This window comes from Dryobates pubescens, chromosome 25, assembly GCF_014839835.1.
Source record: "Dryobates pubescens isolate bDryPub1 chromosome 25, bDryPub1.pri, whole genome shotgun sequence".
NCBI classification, from domain to species: domain Eukaryota; kingdom Metazoa; phylum Chordata; class Aves; order Piciformes; family Picidae; genus Dryobates; species Dryobates pubescens.
This window is the reverse complement of record NC_071636.1, coordinates 15,130,843-15,151,128: the sequence shown is the minus strand read 5'-3', so window position 1 is coordinate 15,151,128 and position 20,286 is coordinate 15,130,843. Positions and strand designations below refer to the sequence as shown.

The following is a 20,286-nucleotide window of genomic DNA, read 5'->3' as shown; positions in this document are numbered from 1 at the left end:
AGCTGACCCTGTAAGACTTTGGGACATCTCCTCTGCCACAACTACCCTTGAGAACGTGGCCATGAAGGTGAAAGGGATCCTTACTCAGGGCAGCATCTGCACAAAGGCTGGTGTTTCCCTTCTCTTCCAGAGGCAGTGTAAGGAGGCAGGGGCTCCTGCAGAGCTCTGTGCAGGCCCCGATTTCCCTAAATGTTAAATTGCATGCCGGATGTTGCCCACTGATGTGTGTGTGTGTGGTGTGGTCCTCCTTCTCTGCCTGTGCTGCACGGAGCATGCTGCTTGTGGAGCCCCTCAGCACACTGTGTAGCTTGTCAAATCACAACCAGTGTTCAATCACTTGCCTCAGGGTTACTCCTTCTCTTCACTGAAGGCGACTTTTCTGCTTATTTTAATTACAAGTCTTTCTTCATTCTAGTTTAAATGAAATGCTGTTGGTTTTTTTTGGGTTTGGGTTTGGGGTTTTTTCCTTCTTTTTTTTTTGTTCTCTCCCCTAAATTGACAATCTTGCAGCACACTGGGGGGGGGGGGGGGGAGGGGAGGGGCACTGATTAAACAAAATATTTGGTTTGCTTACCTAAGTGCTTTATTTTAGAGAAACATTATAATGCATCCAAAATAGGTCAAATGATCTGCAGGCCCTAGCTGTGCCTGCTTGTACATAATGACAGCATCTTGCTTTGTGTCTTTGTGTTTCTAGAGGAGTGGGTTTGTTGTGTTTTCAATTGGATTACTTTCAAATTTATTTTCTTGCCTTTTGAGGAGCACATGCTCCAAAGCTCTACAGTGTTTGACTTCAGTGTCTTCTAATGATGTGTTCTGACATACAGTCCCCTTGGCTTCTGTAAAGAGAGCTTTCTCAAGTGAATTAAACGACTCTCTTTTTTAGTAACAATCTCCTTTCTATTTCTTTGTCCTGGCCTACAAATATCACAAAATTTTCATCAGGGAAAAGACCCAAACAACCAAAAAACCCAACATGGTTTTCTGAGGGAGAGACCAGGCCTGGCAATTTTAAGCCCACAGTAAATATTTCTGTGCATTATGTGTAGGGATCACCCCAGGAGTTCAGGTTAGAAATGTCTGTGAAATGCAAATGATCAGTGCTGACAAGTATCCACACAGGATTTAATTTAGCAGGAGAAAGCAGCTTGGAAGCGATAGCATAGAAAAAATCCACATGAAGTCCGAGGCAGCATTTTGATAAACAGCATACATTCTTCCAGTGTAGAAATGTTGTCTCAGCTGTTTGACTAAGAATTTCCAAGGGTTTGGGAGTACAGACTTGTTCTCCTGCAGCTCATTTCTGAGACCTTGTTTTGTCTGAAGTCTAAAGATGGAACTCCACTTTCACAGCCATGCTGATAGCTGTCCTTGGGGTTGTGCTGGAGGATGCAGCGCCTGAGCACAAATGAGAAGCATAGCTGCTGAAAGGGGTTTAGGAGCTCGGTTAATCTGCGTGTGTTCTTCTCGATGTGGTGGTGTTGGTTTTTTTGGGGTTTGTAAATTCCAGGGGACAAGTTTTTCTCCAGCAAGATCTGCAGGGTGTTGTAGGTACAAGATCTAAAACAAATGCAAATTGTAGCTGTGCATCTGTTCCCCTATAGCCTGAGGTGAAATCAAGACTTCACACCACCTTGCTGCTTGGAGTACAGTTTTTCTGCCTGTGGGCAACAGCATGCTCAGTTAAGGTGCACCAAATAACTTTTTAGACACCCTTAAGTCATACCATTGTATCTGGGGACAAAATAAGAGGCAGGACTTTGGAATTTCCAGGCATTTGCTGAAGTACTAAAACTGTGATGCATTTTTTAATTCTTCCCTCAATTTCTTTGCTCTTGGATACTTAAGTGTTGCTCTGCCTCCCTGCAAAGGATGAGATGGCAAAACTTTCTCATCTGTTAGACTGTGGTCTTCAAATTCCTTTGTGTTAAAGGGAATTATTGTGGCTAAAGGCTGCCTTACAAAGCTGCTTTACTCCCCAAAGAAGGGTTATGCACATCGGCTATTTGCCCCCAGTTCTGCAAGGGAGAACTGATTTTCATTCCTGCAGGACTACAAGATTTGATTACTTCCTGAGTCTAAACTAAGGGACCTTGTTGCTTAAACCTTGTTAGCAAGCTGAGACTTGCTGAGGAAGCATTTGCTTCTTCCACTTCAAAACCTGTTTTGAGGAGTCTTCAGATTATCCTTGCTTGTATTCTGCTGGTAGGGACCAGGTGAAAAATAACGAAGCCTCTGTGCTTATCTGTGGTCAGCACTGACTGAAAGGGAAGGCTTATCTCTCATCCCCATGTGTCCTAGAGGAAGCCAGGCTGAAGCAGTGAATCCCCGTTCTTAACAACAGGAAAAACAAGAATTTGACTTAAAGGGCATGATAGATTGGAGAAAACAAACCAAAGAAGAGACAGCAAATCATTGAGACTGATGTTGTTTACCCAGCATGGCAAGGAAAGTCCCGCAGCCCAAGGAGGTGTTGGGGTATTTCTTCATGTTGGTGCTGGACATCTCGGGGATCACTCTGCCTACATGTGCCCAAGTCAGTAAAATCCAGAGCATGTTTGCTTACATCTCAGACATCATCATCTCTGTTCTAAGCAGTGATTAACACATTCATATTTGTTGATGTAAATCTCCTGCACACATGCTCATTACGTACTGGGGAGGGTGTTCTCTGGAGGTTGTGGCCGTGAGTTCTGGAGGACCATTGGCTTGTTGGATCTGTATTTTTGCCCTGCTGTTAAGGCAAGAATTCACCCAGGTACATTAAGTTTGGGCTGGGGGTGTGGAAGTTGATCTTCTTGCTGCATCAAACCTTGGATGGTGCAGCTGCCAGCTGGCTCCAGCACCAACCACAAGGGCCACCATCAACAGCCAGAACCAACTTTGCTCCCTGGCTGTTGGGAATTATGAAGAGAAAAATGAAACCCAGGTACTGGGGCTAACAGGTTGGATTGGGATGGCTTCTGGTGGACCTTCTGTCTCACTTTGAAAATGGAGGAAATCAAGGCATTATCATCTACTAATCTGGCTCTTCCAGAGTCCAACTGTTCATCTCCTTAGCTGCTATATGTCTTGTGTCTTGATGGCAGTGAAGGAAATAACAAATTTACCACATCTGTATATTTTAGGAAGAGAAAAAGTAATGGAAAAACTTCAGTGTTGGACACAGGGATACAGCCACTGTTCTAAATCCTGGGGCTCACCCCTGCTAAATGACAAGAGCTGGTCTCAGATGGTTAAACACAAAGGGACTTTGTGCCTTGTATTGTTTCAGTAACCACAGTGCCACACTGTCAAACCCTGCAAGTGAGTCTCCTAGACATTTTTTCAGAGATTACTGGGAATCACTGACTTTTTAAAATTCAGTCACACTCTGTACATATTCAAGATCCAGTGAAGTACAAGTTCGTGGTGCCACCTCTCATGACTAGTGAACTGCCCAAGTGACACTGAAAGCAGTGAGAGTTTTGCCAGTTTCTGATTGTGTTCAGAGTGGTCATGTTAGAAGCAACTGAACTGAAGTTACTAGAATATTCCTGGTTTCTAGCATTCCTGGAGGCCTGGAAAGTGCTTTCTGCCTTGGGTTTCCTGCGTGCCAGGATGTCCTTTCTCCAGCTGTCATTCTTAGAGAAGCCACCTTCTCTTTGCCATCCTGTCTGTTTGGGTTGGATTCTATGTTTGTCACCAGCTCTGCTACTCTTCTTTTTCTTCTCAGTTTACATTTTGTTCCTACCCTTTCAGACCTATCTAAATTAAGCTTGAGTCCTCCTGATTTGCAGCTCTAGCTCTCTCAATGCAAAGCCCTTTTCCTGTGAGTTAGTTTTATCCTTTGTGGTGGAATTTTGATACAATTCTTATGTTACCAGGATGATCCATTAACTACTGCCAGGAGAGGCATTAACCCACATGCACATGTAATCTATTACACAGCTGACATTAAATGTGTTTCCCATGTAAGGGGAAAATGTTTCAGTTCCTCTAATACAGTAAAAATCTCTACGGCTGGGAATTGCTGACCCTTTGGATGGAATACTGAGGGAGCATTCAGAATTACTTGGATTGTTTGCTTGTACAGAAAGAAGTTGTTTGAGGGGTTTCTGCTTAAAGCAACTGCTCTTTTAGAGCTTCTATTTCAAGCCTTTTCTTCAGTATTCCATTTCTTCTGGACAGTGCTGCAGGATGTCTGTGCTCCATTTCTTGCAAGTGACAACATCCCAAGAAATCCCACTGCTTTTTCCATCATCTGAGTGAGAGCCTTGCTCTGTAGGATCACTCTCATGGGCTCTGCTGTTGAAAGAATGGAAGTGTTTTGGCATTGGATGAAATTGTGTAAGATGCTTCTTGTGTCCAGCATGAGAATAGAGAGAATGACTAGCACTGGGAACAAGAAAATAGGTTGGACTAGACCTGTTGTTGTGTTGCAAGTAGTTTACTACAGCTTCTTCTTTGATATAGTTAGTGGTTATCCCAGTTCTCAGTTACACATGCTGAAGCTAAATGGGAGCCTGTTACCATTTAAAGAAAATAAGCAGGAGGGCTTCTCCAAAGTGCTTGCCTCCTTCATTTATATTGAAGTCAACAGCCATGGGCAGTGGAGAGGGAGAGATTAAAATACCCAGCAGTCAAATGGGGAGTAGCTCCTACCATGAAGGCTTCTAGTCATGGCTTATTTTCTTCTCCCCCTTCACTTAAATGTATGTTTTATACACAGTGTTTGGACCTATTAGTTGAGCTGGTTTTGGTAGGTTCAAAGGGGGAACATGGTGTTTTGAGGCTAGGCACTAAACCACATAACTAGCTGAGCTGACTGCATGGTGCCTATGGCTTCCTGGCACATGATGCAGCCTTGGCCTCCCCTTGTTTGGAGGCCTCCAGATGTGGAGGGCTGTGTGCATGACCCATGTTTCTGCATTCTGCAGATCAGTCATATATGGACAACATGCCATAGGAAAAGTGGATTCCTAACAGCATTTGAAGGAGGTGAGACACTTTTACTAGATGTGTCTGCCCTCTTCAAACTTTCTTTCCAAGCTGCATAGGGCAGCCTGCTCTGTTCTAGGCCAGGTATGGTGGTATCAGTACAGCTTTAGGATGTGGCATTCTTCTGGTGTTACAAAACTGCTTGGGACAGTGAAATGGCAGTATTCACAGACACAAACCTTTCCAGCCTTCCCTTCTTTACAGACCTTTTGGCCAAGCAAGAGAAGTCTGAGGCCTTTGGAGGATACCAGGCAAGAAGAATCTTTGCATTCTGTTCAGAGAGAAGCAATGGGGAGAGGCAAATCTGACCTGTCTAGAGGGCACATTAGGGAGAAAAGAGCCTTACTGGGAGAGAGGGACATCTTAGTTCTGGACTGCTCATATGCCTGAAAGGTGAGTTGGGTAGGAAATTGTATGTCCACAGGAGGGCTCATTTTGCAATATGACCATTCCAAGTTTTTGCTAAGAGGTGGGTTGTCAACACCCATCTTTTGAATGCAAGAGCTTCCTTAGTGCCTGCCAGTGCACATCTCTCCTTATTCCCCACACTAAGGTAAAACATGATGGTCCATGCTCCTGTGTGCCAGCAGTGTCTGCTGGCTGTTTACCTGTGCCTGTGAAAGGTAACATTGATCAGTAATGTCCTTGTGAGGCTAGTAAATGGCATGCCAAGATGTGATGGGCTCTGGTTAAACACTGATTCCACTTGTGCCATTTGCACTGGCATGAAGGAGGAGGACCTAAGCTCCTGTGTTTAAGGGGTGCTCTGGGTTAAGCAGTTTGGGCACTGCTAGTAGCCACAGAGTTAATGCTGTTGCCTGACCCCCTGTTGCAGTGACTGCTTTTCCCTGCTCCTCAGAGGGACTTCATCCATAGTGTGTGCATGCTGGGCTGTTACGCTTCTGTTACCTACTGTCTATGCTATCCCCTGACACCTTCTCTGGGAGAAGTGCCAGCCTCACAGAAAGAGCCCCCTCTGAGGGTGGCTGATAGCCAGTAATCCCTTCAGAAAACCGTGCTGCTGCGAGGCTGCCATGCTGCAGATCCTGCTGCTGCTGAAGCCTGCATTTCACCCTTGGCTTTCTGCCAAGTCCCACAGGGAGCCAGGTTTCCAAGAAGCAGCTATAGCAAAGGAATAGTGGCTGCTCTTTGCTAGAGATCTGTCAGGCAGTGCTTATCTCTTTCTATGGGAGAGAGGCAGTCATGGAAGCCAGCTCACACGTTAGGCTCAAATGCTAATAACCAAGGCACAAAGCAGCAGCAGTACTTAGTGGTGCTTGATTAAAATAGTCCTTGGTGTGAACATTCCAGGCCCTGAGACTCTGACTGTCTCTTGTCCTGTGACACCTTGTGCCTCTCTGAGGCAGAACAGCTGGTGTACATGACTGCAAGTCAAGATTAAATCTTCAGGCTTTGGAATAGGGACCTGCCAGTTGTAAGGTCCTGTAGTGACTAGCAGAGAACGAGGATAGTGACTAGGCTGAGCAACTAAGAACTTTGGTTTGCACCCAGCTGATGTGTTGTCCAGGCCATCATATCACCACCCTTTGACAAGGCTCAGCTGTGTTGTTTGTTTTTTTCTTTTTCCCTTTCTTATTCCCCTCCCATTTGACATCATCAGATGCTAACCATAGAGCAGATACTGCACCTGACCTTACAGTGGGGTTGGACAGTGTGTGGCTCATCTGCTTCTCTTGAAGAGAGGCACACTAATGAAAGGCAAGGGATAACATCTGCTTGACATAAACCTGAGTACCTTATCTTGACTTCACACAGGGAGTTCTCACCTTGCTCACTGAATTCAGCATTCAGCTTGGTGAAACTTTGTGGTAGGATTCATTAATAGACATGGATTACCAGTGCAGGTGCTTAGGCAACTTCCCATTTTATCTTGGCTGTTCCATTCAGGAGTGATATGCAAAAGGAGTGAGTTATGCTGGGTTTGTTTCTCTTCTCCTCTCATTCCCATCTGTTAGAAACAAACCCATAAACAAAAATGAGGCTACTCCATCAGTTTTCATCTCTAGCAGGCTGCTATTAAAAGACAGCTTGCCCTTTCTGAAATGCTCAGTTGGTACTGATCTCCAGCCCAGTTTTATTTTAGGAAAGAAGCAGCATGCTTCACTTCCTGCAGCTCCTTCTGTGTCTAGCCACTTGCGGTCCACAAGCCCTCTGTTGCTGATGTGAAACTAACAACTTAAACGGTTGTGATTATTAAGAGGAAGAAAGTGCCTGAGGATATTTGTCATCTCCTTTGTGTGAACTGTGTTTCTTCCACTACTGTTTGATGCCATTCTCTCTGGCATCTTTGACACCTGCTGGTTTTATAGTCCACACTTTGTTGATTGAAAGCTTCTTGGCCAAGGATCTAGGCTAAAATTTGCTCAAATAGCTTGAGTGTAGGTCTTCTTTTCGTTAATTACTTGGGCTTATGAAGTACCAATGTGGTCTCCAAAATTCAGCCCTGTGTCCTGTACCAGTAATCACCTTTTATTTCACCTTCACAAGTACCTTCTTCCTTTTCTTTTTTTTTTTTTGATGCTTTTGGTATTAGGAGGAGAAATGAGTGTTTGGGACAGAAAAGTAGCCTCTTGAAGATGGTGGCTGTTTCATGGTAGTGAAGTTCTGAACAAGACTTCCATACAGGCTGTGGGAGGATGAAACTGAGAGCAGCCCTGCAGAAAAGGACTTGGGGGTGCTAGTGGGTGAGAAGCTGGACGTGAGCCAACAGTGTGAGCTTGCAGCCCAGAGGGCCAATGGCAGCCTGGACTGCATCAAAGCCAGGGTGGAGACAGGGGATTCTGCCATTCTGTTCTGCTCTGGTGAGACCTCACATGGAGTGCTGCATCCAGCTCTGGAGCCCTCAACATAGGAAGGACAGGACCTGATGGATTGGGTCCAGAGGAGGGGCACAGAAATGATCAGGTGGCTGAAGCACCTCTGCTATGAGGACAGGCTGAGGGGAGCTGGGGGTGTTCAGCCTGGAGAAGAGAAGACTCCAGGGAGACCTTGGAGCAGCCTTCCAGTACCTGAAGGGGGCTAGAAGAAGGTTACAGAGGGAGTCTTTGCAAAGGCCTGCAGTGACAGGATGAGGGACAGTGGTTTGAAATGAGAGAAGAGCAGATTTAGATTGGATGTTAGGAACAAGTTCTTTGGCACAAGGTTGCTGGAATGCTGGAGCAGGTTGCCCAGGGGGGTAGTTGAGGCCCCATCCCTAGGGATATTCAAGGACGGGCTGAACAAGGCTCTGAGCAGCCTGCTCTTGTGGAGGATGCCCCTGCTGACTGCAGAAGGTTTGGACTAGATGACCTTCAGAAGTTCCTTCCAACCCAAACCACTCTATGATTGGGTTATTTTGTGTCTGTCTTCTGTTCTGGCCCAGCCCTACTCTTGGTGCAGGACCCAGCTTTCTGCTTGGCACATCAGATAGCTAGTCCCAGACAGTTTCATCCCAGGCAGTTTTGTCCCAGTCCTATTTCTGTCTTTCTGCTGTAGTAACATTGTCAGGAATCTTGTCCTATCCCGCTAATTCTTCTCAAACCTATCAAAGTGTGTGAGTCTGCCAGACAGTGCAGTTGTTGTTTAAAATGGTGCTGAAAATCGAAGCGAGGCCTTAATCCAGGAAACCTAGCAGCATCCAGAGGTTTTGTGGAGAGCAGTCAGTGTGCTGCTGAACAGTGTCTGCTCTGTGCAGCTTGCAGGCCAAAACGTCACAACATCTATTTCAGGGCTGTGGCAAATTGCTTGAAGCTTTTTAGGGCTGGACCAAGCATCAACACAAACATGTCTTCCAAGTTTCTGTACAAGTCCTCGTAAAGCAGTATGTAAATTTAGTTCTGCTATACAAGCGCTCCTTTATTTTTCCCCTGGATGTGTTTTTACTTGCTGCTGGTTGTGCATTTGTGCTGTTTAAAGAGGGTTAGGTTTTGCTCTGAAGTTTTCACTCAAAATATTTGACTGCCTACAAACACAAAATGAAAGACAAGAGATTAAAATAAATAAATAAATAAATATGTGGTCTATAAAGGGAATGAAGATGTGAGGCAGCTGAGCTTTGGAGCAGCCAGCAAGCCACAGCTGTGTTGCATGGAGGAGTGCAGCCATGCTCCTGGGTGTGTGCTCTGTTGCTGACACACAGATTGCTGTACATACAATTTACTCTCTTCAGAGTAAGCTTCCGTGCCTGGCACATCTTTGTCCATTCCAAAATGGTCTGGTCGAGTCACAAACCATGTCCTGGCTCTGCTCCCTCTGATAGGGGGAACATAACTGAGGATTTCTGCTGTTGTCAAGTGATTGATCCCCTTCCAGTAAGCAGTTTATCCCATCTAAGACATTTGTCTGCTTCCGGACATGCCTCTGGACTGTGTAAGGCGTTTAGGTTGATGCCATCCCTAAATCAGTTGTGGGAGGGTAGGTGGGGTGAAAGCAGTTTCCAGTGCATCAGCTTGTGTTTCCCTACCTCTGTTAACTTTAACTGACCATGGCCAAAGAATAATTTAGATCTCCATTTGTCCTAAGGCAGCTGGTCAAGATGTGTATTTGTAATGCATCTGGGCACAAAGTTCCATCTCTTGCCCCACACAAAGGGCTTTGGAAAGCCTTGTGTCTGCAGCTTGAAGATTATGGGCTTCATTTTCATATGTGGCCCTCCTTCGAGTTTTCTCTTAGCAGTTTGTGGATTTGTAGATTCTTCTTCCTGTCAAAAGACAACTTCAGTGTCAGTTCGTGCAGAGCATCCAGTAGCCAGGGACTCCACAGTCACTCTTTAGGTGCCAGTTGCAGGCGTTCAGACTTCTTCGACTGAGGGCAGGATGCTTTGAAGCTCCGTGTTTGAGCGCTGCAGTGAGCAACGCAGTAGTTCGGTGCTCTGGACACAGTGAGCATGGTTCCATTCACCACCTGCCTGCTGGATCTGCCGGGGCTGCCCGGGGTGGTGGCCGTGGCGGGCCTGGCAGTGGCTGACCGCCCCTGCGACACAGCCCCTGCTACAGCGACTGCCCCTCACCTTCCCTTTTGATGCTTTGTTCTCTAGCAAAATGCTGCTTATACACGGGGAGGGAGGAGATCCCAGACTATTATCTGCTAAGTGGGTCGTAATTCTGGTGAATAATTGATTTATTTGTTCATGCTTGAAATCAGAAGCAGACCTTAAGTGCCAGTGTCAGAACACTGTGATTATCACTCCGTCTCGAACTGCAGTGCTTCATCTTGGGGAATCGTTGTCTGGCTCTTCAGGGAAAGGGATGCCGCTTGAAATGAAAGGAGAAAGTAACTCTAAACCCACTTGGAGCAAATGTTTGGTTTGCTGCAGTATTGTTTTTACAATTGTCTTGCTTTGAAATGGCTCCTCTGGGGTAAACTTCCTGCTTCTGTTACACTCCAGAGTAGCTGCTCAGACTCTCTACTTGTTTTTATTAAGCAGTGGAATTTGGGAATGGAAGAGTTAACAGCAGCAAGCATCATCACTGGCTGTGTCTGCTCTGTCTGTGAGTGTCCATGCTGCACTGCTTAATCTTTTCAAATCTTGCTCTGCTGTACTGACTGCTCAGTGGGAGGCTGCTGTGGATTCCTTGGGTTCAGTCTGCACTTTGGCATACCAAAATCCTGTTCCCAGGCAGTCTGGAACAACTGATTGCCCTTCTGCTCAGCGCATGTGGAGAGATGTATACATGTGTGTATGTACACACACCAGGGGGATGTACTTTGTATTTCCTGATACTTTGCTTCCAGAATGTTTGCCTAAAAAGCTTCCTTTACCACTTGGGAAAAGGAAGGTCTTGTGCAGGAAGGTGGCAGGTGGGGACACCTGCCCTGAAAATTCATTTGTTTTGTGACTTGCCTAGGAATGAGTCCTCACTGGTGACAATCCTTAGCTACGCTTGGAGTGCAGCAACAGTGCAAAGGCTTCTTTAGGGCCTGCAGCACAGAGCTGTTTTCACAGATAAGCTTTGCTCTATTCTTCTGTTGAGCTGTTACAGCTTCTGAGTGCCCTTGAAGTCTGTCTGTGTGGCAGTCACAGCTGCCTGCACAGGCAGCTGGGCTCTGATCCTGCCTTTGCAATCCACAGCTCTCCTTCAAGTATTAGGGAGCCACAAGACCTCAGTTCTTGGCCTTGGTGCAAAGTTACTGTTTGAAAATACTTTGTGACTATCTTGGCTTGGGGACTAGAATCATTTGCATGGAGGGCTGCTGTCAGAACAGGAGCTCTGTTTTGCATGTGCAAGTCTGGGTACAGAAGAGAGCTGTTGGGGTGCACTCTCATCAGCGTAGGCTCTTGCATCTCCCTTGGGACTGGTGTGGTCCTGTTTTCCTTTGGATGAAATTCGTTGGCATTTTAGTGTTTCCCTTTGGCATGACTTCAAAATCACTTGTTGGCTCATTCATGCTGTGGGATGGCAAGGCTTAATGGAATGATGGTGTAACACATCTGCGTTACCAAAATAAGCTCCCTCTTATCCCATGTTTTAATGAAATCTGAGCAGCAGTGAATCACTCAATGATGCTGAAGTGTAAACCAGCATTAATGGTGTCTGTTGGAGTACACCATGTACTCAGACTGAGAGGTCTTTCCTCTCATCTGCTTTCAGCTTCTTGGAGAGCTCTGACCAGCACCACAGTGCTGCTTGTTCTTGAATCATCTTTTTCTAAATGTATTCTTCACAGCCATGATGATTAGGAGAGGACTTCCACTGCTATAGGCAGATTCTGCAGAAGCAGCATATGGTTTGAGGGGAGAGCTACTGTGGTGTCAGGTGAGAACTTACTAGCTCAGAACAAACCTTGCAGTGTGACCCCAGCTACCTCCATCTTCTCTAGTAATTTCCAGGGACAAGAGATGGGAAATAAGTGGTATTTGTTAATGCTGATATGGAGCTGTGTTCTACCTTCAGCATCTTTCATTAAAAAAAAAAGCTTCTATAACTACTTTGCCACAGTTATGAATGGCACAAAACTGTTGTTTTTTCTTCTCCAGCCAGAAGACAGGAAGACACCGAGCTTGGGCAGCAGCTGTGTGCAGAAGAAGTTGTTAGGGATGTAGGCAGAGCCATCTGCCTAGCAAGGCATTTAGCTTGGGTTGCTAGTTCTAGGCCAAGATGGTAAATCAATAGCTGATTTTTTACAGTGTAACAAGTAAGATGTCAATGGGTAGATTTACAGTGTAAACAGGAAAGCGGTGCTGGCTTTATTAGCTTCCTGCTGTCCCTGCTGCACTAGTGAGAAAACAAAACAATATGGGGGGGAGGAAAAAAAGCCAAAGAAACTCATGCTGAAAGAGGCAGAAGATCTAGAAACAGAGCAGTGTTCTTATCAGACATATTTACTGGGGTTTTCTTGAATAGGCTTTAATACCCACTGTGGCCCGGGGCTGGTCCTCCCTTCCCTTCCCACAAAACTGTCAGCTCAGTGAAACTCTTGTTTGAACAGGCGCTTTCCTCTCTGCGTGGCAGGACTTTTGGTCTGCTCTAGTCAAATACAGGAAATGGAATATATACATTGTGGGGGTTCTGTTAGCAGATCGTGCTGTGGCAATTGGGCCATTTTGTTTCTAGCAATTTTCTAATCTCTCCCACTTCTCTGGAGCTAAACCTGTTTGAAGTGGCTGCAAAACTCCCAGACAACTGTGAAGAACAAAATAGTAAATAGTGTGCTGCTTGTGGTTGGATTTTTCATCCATTCACTTGACAAATGATAGAGCCACCCTAGGTGTGAGAGAAGCAGCCCTCCTGATGCATTTAGTACCTGCAGTTTCCTTCCAGGCTTTGTGGCTGAGGTTGTTTTTAGAAATGAAATGAAGGGTGCGGTTTGAGCAAAGCAGGAGTGCTGACCTGAGCAGTCGCAGTTCCTCCAGCCCACCTCTGTGCTGTTATGCTGATGCATTGTGTGGAAATGATCATTGCAATAGAATAGGGAGCAGCTCTGGTTTATAAAAAAAAACACTCCTGCCAGTTATTTTTGTCTTAGTCAGCTCCTGCTGTGGTTTGCTGTGCTCCCTGCAAGTATGTCTGTTATGGGACAGCGGTGGAGACATGGACAGGAACCTACTAAGAGAGTGGAAACGGCCTGAATCCTGCCTGCTCTCATAATGCAGCCTTTGAGTTGTTGGGAAACAGTCTGGTTTTCTGCGTGCTTCACCTTACAGCTCTGTGTGGTTCACTGCTCTCTACCTGTTTTGTTTTGGTTTACCTTCTCTTTTGTGAAAGCATTTTGTCTATTTCACCTCTGATACAGTCAATGCCAGACTTCTGGTGCCTTTGGTGCAAGGCCATATGTACTCATGAGTCGGTGTTCCTGCCCATGGATTTTGGTAGTTGAAAAGATCTCTAATTCTGGACAACCAGGCCTAAAACTTACTTTCTGACTGCGAGACTTGCAGTGAATGAGAAGACCTAAACTTAGTGCAGGATCCTGCGTAAGGAATGGAAAACTGGAGAAGTGTTCCAGTTTGCTCTGGGGTATACTTTGCCAAGAACATCCCATGGCCTGACTGCCAATGTGAACTGAACATGGAAACCTTTCCAGCCTGCCTGGGAAAACAAGGGGAGAGGAATCTAACGATACTGACCCTGGATGAAAAGAAACTGATTTGGCTGTCTCCAAGGCATGAGTCTGAGAGGTATTGATTCTTTTATGGGGTGCTACATTGTGCTACGTGTAGTGGTAAACACTTGGGAGAAATAGTGAAAAAAGGAAGGGGGGGTGGGGAGGAAGGGAAAAAAGGAGAAAAAGAAAAAGAGCAACAGGAGTTTCTCTGGTCTGGGCACTGCTCTGTGCTGTGTGTTAAGTGTTCTGACATTGATCCTTTCCTGTATGGTGCCTCTATAATTCAGGCCTGACCAGAATTTCTGTCTTTACCTGTTGGCAGCATGTTTGCAGCCAGTCATGCAGGGAACATACTTTAGCCATGTATGCCTGTTTACTCACCAATGTCTAGGGCTCCAGGTGATGGTGATTAAATCTTTGAAGTGCCTTGGAAGGCAGGCAGCAGCCAGCAGGACACCGGCATTGTCAGCCAGCAGAGAGAAATGTTTAGGTCCTGTCTTCTGCAGTAACAAGGGAGAACTTTCTTCCCTGATGTGTTACTTATAGTGTGCTTGTAGCACACCGTACAATTTAGAGCTGATGTGGAGACACCCTGTATTTATTTGAAAGGCCACATCTTCTAAACATGTAACATATTTTCCTCTTAATCACAGCTGTTATCATCAGTTGGAGTCTTCTGTCTAGTTTGTGGTGTGCAATGGTTGTGCCTCCCTCCCAGTATTTCAGTTTGATTGAAACTGATCCAAGTGTCAGATGTCTTAGATGGGAATTTACACCTCTGCTGCTCTTCCCTTGCCGGCCTCTGTGGCATGCACTGTGTCAGAGCCTGGCTGAGTGTTAAGTGTGGATGACAGCTTGGCCTGCACTCCTTAGCATGTAGCACTTCATGGTTTCTAAGCCAGAGTTGTCTGAAGCAAAGATGAGCAGCAGGAAATTTGTGCTGGCTGTCAGAAGGGAAATCTTTGGAATTTGCATGCTGCAGTGCAGTCTTGTCTGGTAAAAGATGGACTCTCCTGGATAATTATGATAGCTTCCTGAGTATTTTTCTCATGCAAATGACTCTCAGTAGCCCTAGTGAGCAGTTCTGTCCTGTGTGAGGCTGTCTTTGCCTTCCTTGAACTAGAGAATGGTCTCAGTAGTCACGGAACTTGACTCTGCATAGGTATTAGATCTGTGTGAATATTAAATCTGTCCCCAGGAGAATGGCAATTGGAGCAAAATGCAACAGCATGTCTCAGGAGCAGGCTGCTACAAATAGATCAGACCTGTCCTCTGGTCTCTGCATGAACCCTTCATGGGGTTTACCCTTATGGGCAGATCAGAAAACTCTGCTCTCCTTTTTTGGATGTTGCATTATCTGGATTTGACACACCTAAAAGATTAAAAGTGGACTGCAGTTAATTCATCTCCTAAAGATTTAAGGGTGCTGTCTGCTACAAGGATAAAGCTCTTCTGTGGTAGAGACAGAAGTTTCTTGGAGGCTGCTTATTGTCTATGGCCTGAGATCCCTTGGGGGAGGGAGGGTACAGGGAGCCACCAGCTGTCTTGCTGCTTCCATATGCAAGGCACATTACTTTTTTCCTCCTTCCATCTCAGGAGTAAGACAGACACGCCAGTTTCTACATGCACACATAGACTGCACTCACGTGGACACAAACTTCAAAGACATGAAACTTGGTACAATTTGTGTATGACAAATGCTTGTTTCTGCAGCCACCTAACATGCTGCAGGAGGATGCCCAGATACAGTGGGAGAGGACAAGATGCAAACCTGAAATGGATACAGTGCATTTAGAAGCCTCTCTTCCTGGGGTGCTGTTCCCCCGTTGTCCTATTCCCTGACGAGTGATTTGCTGCAAGCTGTCAACAGACAGCGTTCTTCCAGAGCCTGTTGTATGGCTGCCTACAAAGCTGCTTGGCATTGTGTGCTGCTGGGTGCTTCCTCTGGGTGGGCTGCATTATGTATTTCCCTAGAATCCTACCTCTGCAGTCCATGATCCCAAGCACCTTGTTCAGCAGTGGTAAGCAAGATCATCTTCTGTGCCCTTTTTTTCTTCTACATGATGGGGCCTTGTCCATCAGGTAGCACTGATAGTTGGATTCTCTGAATGTGCTTAATGGAGAGTTTGAGGCCATAGCAGCTTTCTGTTTTAATGCTCCTCTAATACTAAATAACAAATTTGCAAACTAATGGAATTTTTTAAATTGATGAATGAATTTGGTTTGTATTGGAGTGGGGGCTTCAGGTTTCCCTAAACATCTTTGCATGCAGAGGTACTGTCTTCACACAGAGACAAGTGCAGAGCACCAAGAACATAGTTTGCTTTGAATCTGTTTAGCACACACTTGCAGCCTTTTCTTAATCATTCTGAGAAGAATAAAGCCACAGGGATTTTATATAGTAAAACATGTTTGTTTGTTTGTTTGTTCAGTTGTTCTCCCCCCTTCTGATGCTTAATCTTTATTCTGGGTCAGGCTCCTGCCATCGGCAGACAGCATAATTACTGCTCACGGAGCTCAGCTCTGTGCAAAAGTGTACAAAGTAGGGAGTGCACTGTTTCCTGGGTCTGGAGATGATGATTCAGAAGGTGTCAAGGAAATAAGCAAGATGTTTAGTTTTCCACGGTTTAACTCTTCTGGTGTTTTTTTAGAAAGTGCTGCTGTATTCCCTAGGCAACTGCATTCACAGTCCATCCACACTGAGGTACTTCTGCAAGTGTTCAGCACTGGGCCCAAATCCCTGATCCTTCTCCAAGTAGCAGGGCCAGCACGAGGAGACAAATGCCCTGATTCTGTGTGGTCATGAGCAGGCAAATAGCAGCATGTGAAAACTGGAGCAAAGGGCACTAAGGTGTGTTGGTAACGAAAGGTTACAAAACCCCAGGTGTTGCATTCTGGTACCTGGTCCCCAAACCACCCCTGTGTAAATCCCAGGAGGTGACTGATCTTCAGCCTAAAGGAAACTCCAGCAGTGTTTTCTGCTGTGCTGTCTTTGGTTGCACTGCAGGCTTTCAAGCACATGCACTCCTGAGCTGCTGCGCGTGTATCCCTTCGGTTTGGATTTCTGTGCCATGAACTAGATCAGAGAGATGATCCAGCTTAGAAGGAAATCGTCAAAGATGTTTTCCTTTGAGCTGGCTGAGTTCTTTATCTGGACCAGAGGGTTGCAGAACTAAGGGGATAAGAGGGAAAAGGGCTGTGCAGTGGTCTGTGACTTGGTGGGGGAAGCCTTAAACCCTTGTTGCTACCAGGCAACACATTGACGAATGATGGCATTGGAGCACACAGTCAGAGGGTGCAAGCTGCCTCAGCTCCCTTCTGCTCTGCAGCTGCAGGAATGTTTCTGGAGTGACTGTAGACGTTACAAACTTGTGCTAGCCTTGGTAGCATTCACAATGAAGCCACAGTGATGTGGGGCTTTGGCAGGAGGTGCAGCTCCCCTCCCCTTCCAGGATTCTAGGTGTTTACTTAGGCAGGCAGGCCAAAGCTGCTGTGGCTGCAGTGCTTTTAGCAGGATTAGCTGGAGCACAGCTAGCTTGGAAGCTTCTCTGCATGCTGCTGCTAAGGTTCTCAAGCAACTATGGATATTGTGATGCTGTGAAAGTATGACACATGCATTTGAACCATTGTGTAGCCCTGGACTAGACACAGCTGATCTTTCTTCTTACTTTAGAAGTTATTTTTTTTCCCCCTTCCTGCTTCCAAGTTAGATCTATGACTTGATTTCATATTCCCCAAGAATGAACGTGGCACCCTGCAGGAAGGGTGTAGGCAGCAGGACAAGGGAACAGTGTTCTGGGCTGTCTCTGAGTGCCAGTGCATTTGTGACTGGCTGTAAATTTCTTAGATTCTTCCTTGCCCTCCAGCCAGGTGAAATTTGAGGCAGAGTGGGAGAGGAGCAGTTTAGAAGAATGGAGGAAAAGGAAAATAAAGAAAAGAAATGTTAAATTTGAGAAAACCAAAAGAAAATGGAAAGGGGACAGGGATGAGAAAGGAAGTAAGAGGATGGAAACTGTGACTGAGGAGGGGGATGATGGAGCAGACCCATAAGCTGAGCAAAGCAAGGCCAGGGAGGCCACTGCTGTCGGAACCTAAGGTGAAAGTAAATGTTTGACGATTTTAGCAGAATGTGTGAGTTGATGCTGAGCCTTTGTAGTTCACTGCACCTGAAGCTCTCACTGGTGCAGGAGAAGAGAACATCAAAGGTCCAGTGCTAGAAATAGCTACTCTCAGGTGCTGAGTGGGCTCATTTCTGTAAGACACAGCTGCTGCTCTTCTCTGTGGGATGGACTCTCTTACAGATTACTGAAGGAGAAAGGGGGCCTGCTGGTGAGGGAAGCATGACACATGTGGCATAGTGTCCTCAGTCTCTCTCTGTGATGCTCTCAGTACAGCATGTCTGGGCCCCTCATCCTTGTACACCCATGCTTGTGCCTTAGCTGTCCCTTGCCTGCCCTTGTCTGTTGTTTGTGTGTTTCACCTTCCTCTGGCATTGATGATTTTCTTGCTGATCACTTACTGGCTGCCCCTAAATGAAGAGTAAGGGCCTCTTAATGCTCACCCTACCCAAGACCCTGGCCAAGAAACTGAATGCTTTTGCTGGGGCCCAGCTGCTGTCTCCACTTGGCATCTACAACAGGAGCACCCAGCGCAGCTGGCAGTGTCTGAGCAGGTGAGCTCCTGGCTCTGATCTGTGCTTTAGGCTTTTTGCTCCCAGGTAGAGCCTGAGCAGCCCATGGTGTGCTGGGTTAAGGAGATCTGCCTAACCCAGTTTCCCTAGCAACAGTGCTCTCTAATCGCAGAGACAGGTCTGCCTCACATGGTCTCTGGCTACAGCAGTGCTGTGCTCCTGGTGGGGAAGCATAGTGGAATAAGAGCAAGAAGGTCCTCCTGCCCTGTGGATGATGAACGTTGCCATAGGTGGATTTTGGTGCTGTATGCAACAATAACAGAAAGAAGAGGGATTATAACTGCTTCTAAGCTCTTTAATATGTGAAGGATCCCTAGAGGACACAGAAATGAAGTTTTAAATTCTGTGTGGACCTTTCTACACCCAGATCTCCTGGCAGTCTTTGACCAGGATAGGTTTGTTCTTTGTTGGGATTATTAATTTTTGTGATTCAAAGACAGACTTGTTGCAAAGCTAGGAATGAATCTCCTCTTCTGAGCTCAAATCCTCCACCTGCCTTTTCCTTCAGTTTCAGATAAAGGTTTCCCTGTGTAGTAAGTAGGAAGGAGAAGGTGCTGTGGAAGGTAGAAGTGTGAAGCCTGCTTTTTAGCAGGAGTGAGTGAGGAAAGTGAAAGCTCTGTGATTCACTGCAAGCCTTTCTGCTTATATATTGCAGTCTGTGCTCACTCCCTCATTAACAAAAGTGCAACAAAATATACATTTTAAAAATCAGCATTGGGTTTGAAAGAAATATTCTTGCTTTAGCTTCTGCACAGCAATGTGGTCCTGTTTCTGCATGTGTGCAGGAGAAACTGCTTTGGATAAGTGTGGTTTGAACAAACCTTTGAAGGAGAAAGGCTCACTTTATCAGAGGCATGAAGCCTACAGAAGCTCGGCTCAGTAATGCTGTTCTTCTTTGGGTGATGCCAAGGGATGGTAATGTTAAATTGCCATTAATATCTTGCAGGTTTCTTAGGTTGGAGAGTGCACAAAGGACAGCTGAATGGGAGACAGATGTGTGCACTGCTCCACTGAGTTTATACAGTGTTAGGGGCTTGTCTGGTCTGGTTTTCTTTAGTTTTTAGTATAGCATAAATAGTGCAGAAATGGAAGGAGACCCTCATCCTTCTTCCAGTTTAGCACTCTGGTTTGTAGAGTCAAGCAAGCCTCTTAACCTTCTTGCTGAGCAAGACCATCTTGTGTGTGAGGAGAGGATGTTTACTTTTCAGTGTTACCCCTCCTGTTTGGGTAGTGCAAGGTGCAGGCCATGCTGTCTTCTCTTCCACATTCTTTTAGCGAAAGAGCTTCAGTAAATTCCACCCTGAGATTTATTTGGCTTGTGTGTGTTGTAGACATTATCCAGCTTTGGGATACCTAAAAGTCTCTTTTGTGATTAAGCATCCATATTTCAGCAACTCCCTTTCAAGCCTCTGTTTGCCAAATCAACTTAACAGGGTGACTTCTGAATGCCTGGGGAGCTCTGGGAACCTCAAACATTTCATCCCTTCCAGAGAACATAGACCACCTTGCCATCTGTTTTTTTTTTCCCTCCCCTCCCATCCCTGTGCTCTTGCACAATCTAATGAGTCTTTGAGGAACTCTGAGAGCTGGAGCACAAGGAGGTGATGCCGTAAGTGAGGAGGTGACCTAAAACTCATTGAGCTTGTTTGAAATAATATTGCCAGGGTCCTTCAGCAGCCCAACAGCCTCATAGGGAGCTGTTGTTCAGCTGGGTGGTATTTGGCATGAGCCGAGACAGAGGCTCACTTCTACAGGGAGTTTATTGTTGAATTTTCAGTGTATTGTTTACCTAAATTCCCTAGACCAGCTCTCCCCCCTCAGTGAGCCACACAAAGTTCACATCCTTTGCTGGAATGAGTCATGCTTTAGCCGAGTTTACTGTGAGGGAGGAAAGTGGGCTTGAAAATGTTCCTCCTCCAGCCTGCCTTAGTGATGTGTAACAGGATTATTAGTATGCCTGGCAGCTGCTGCTGATTATCTTCACAGAACCTGGGTATTTGTGAAAACAAGTCAAAAGTGGCTCTACTTGTATTCAAGCGAGAATTTAATGCGTATTTTTAAACTTATAAGAC

The 20,286-nt window shown here is 45.8% G+C and overlaps 1 protein-coding gene across 1 annotated transcript in view; it reads left to right on the top strand.

Moving 5' to 3' along the window:
* BCR (BCR activator of RhoGEF and GTPase) overlaps positions 1–20,286 on the top strand; it is a 95,130-nt gene that overhangs the window by 27,754 nt on the left and 47,090 nt on the right. The gene's annotated exons all lie outside the window — the stretch shown is intronic.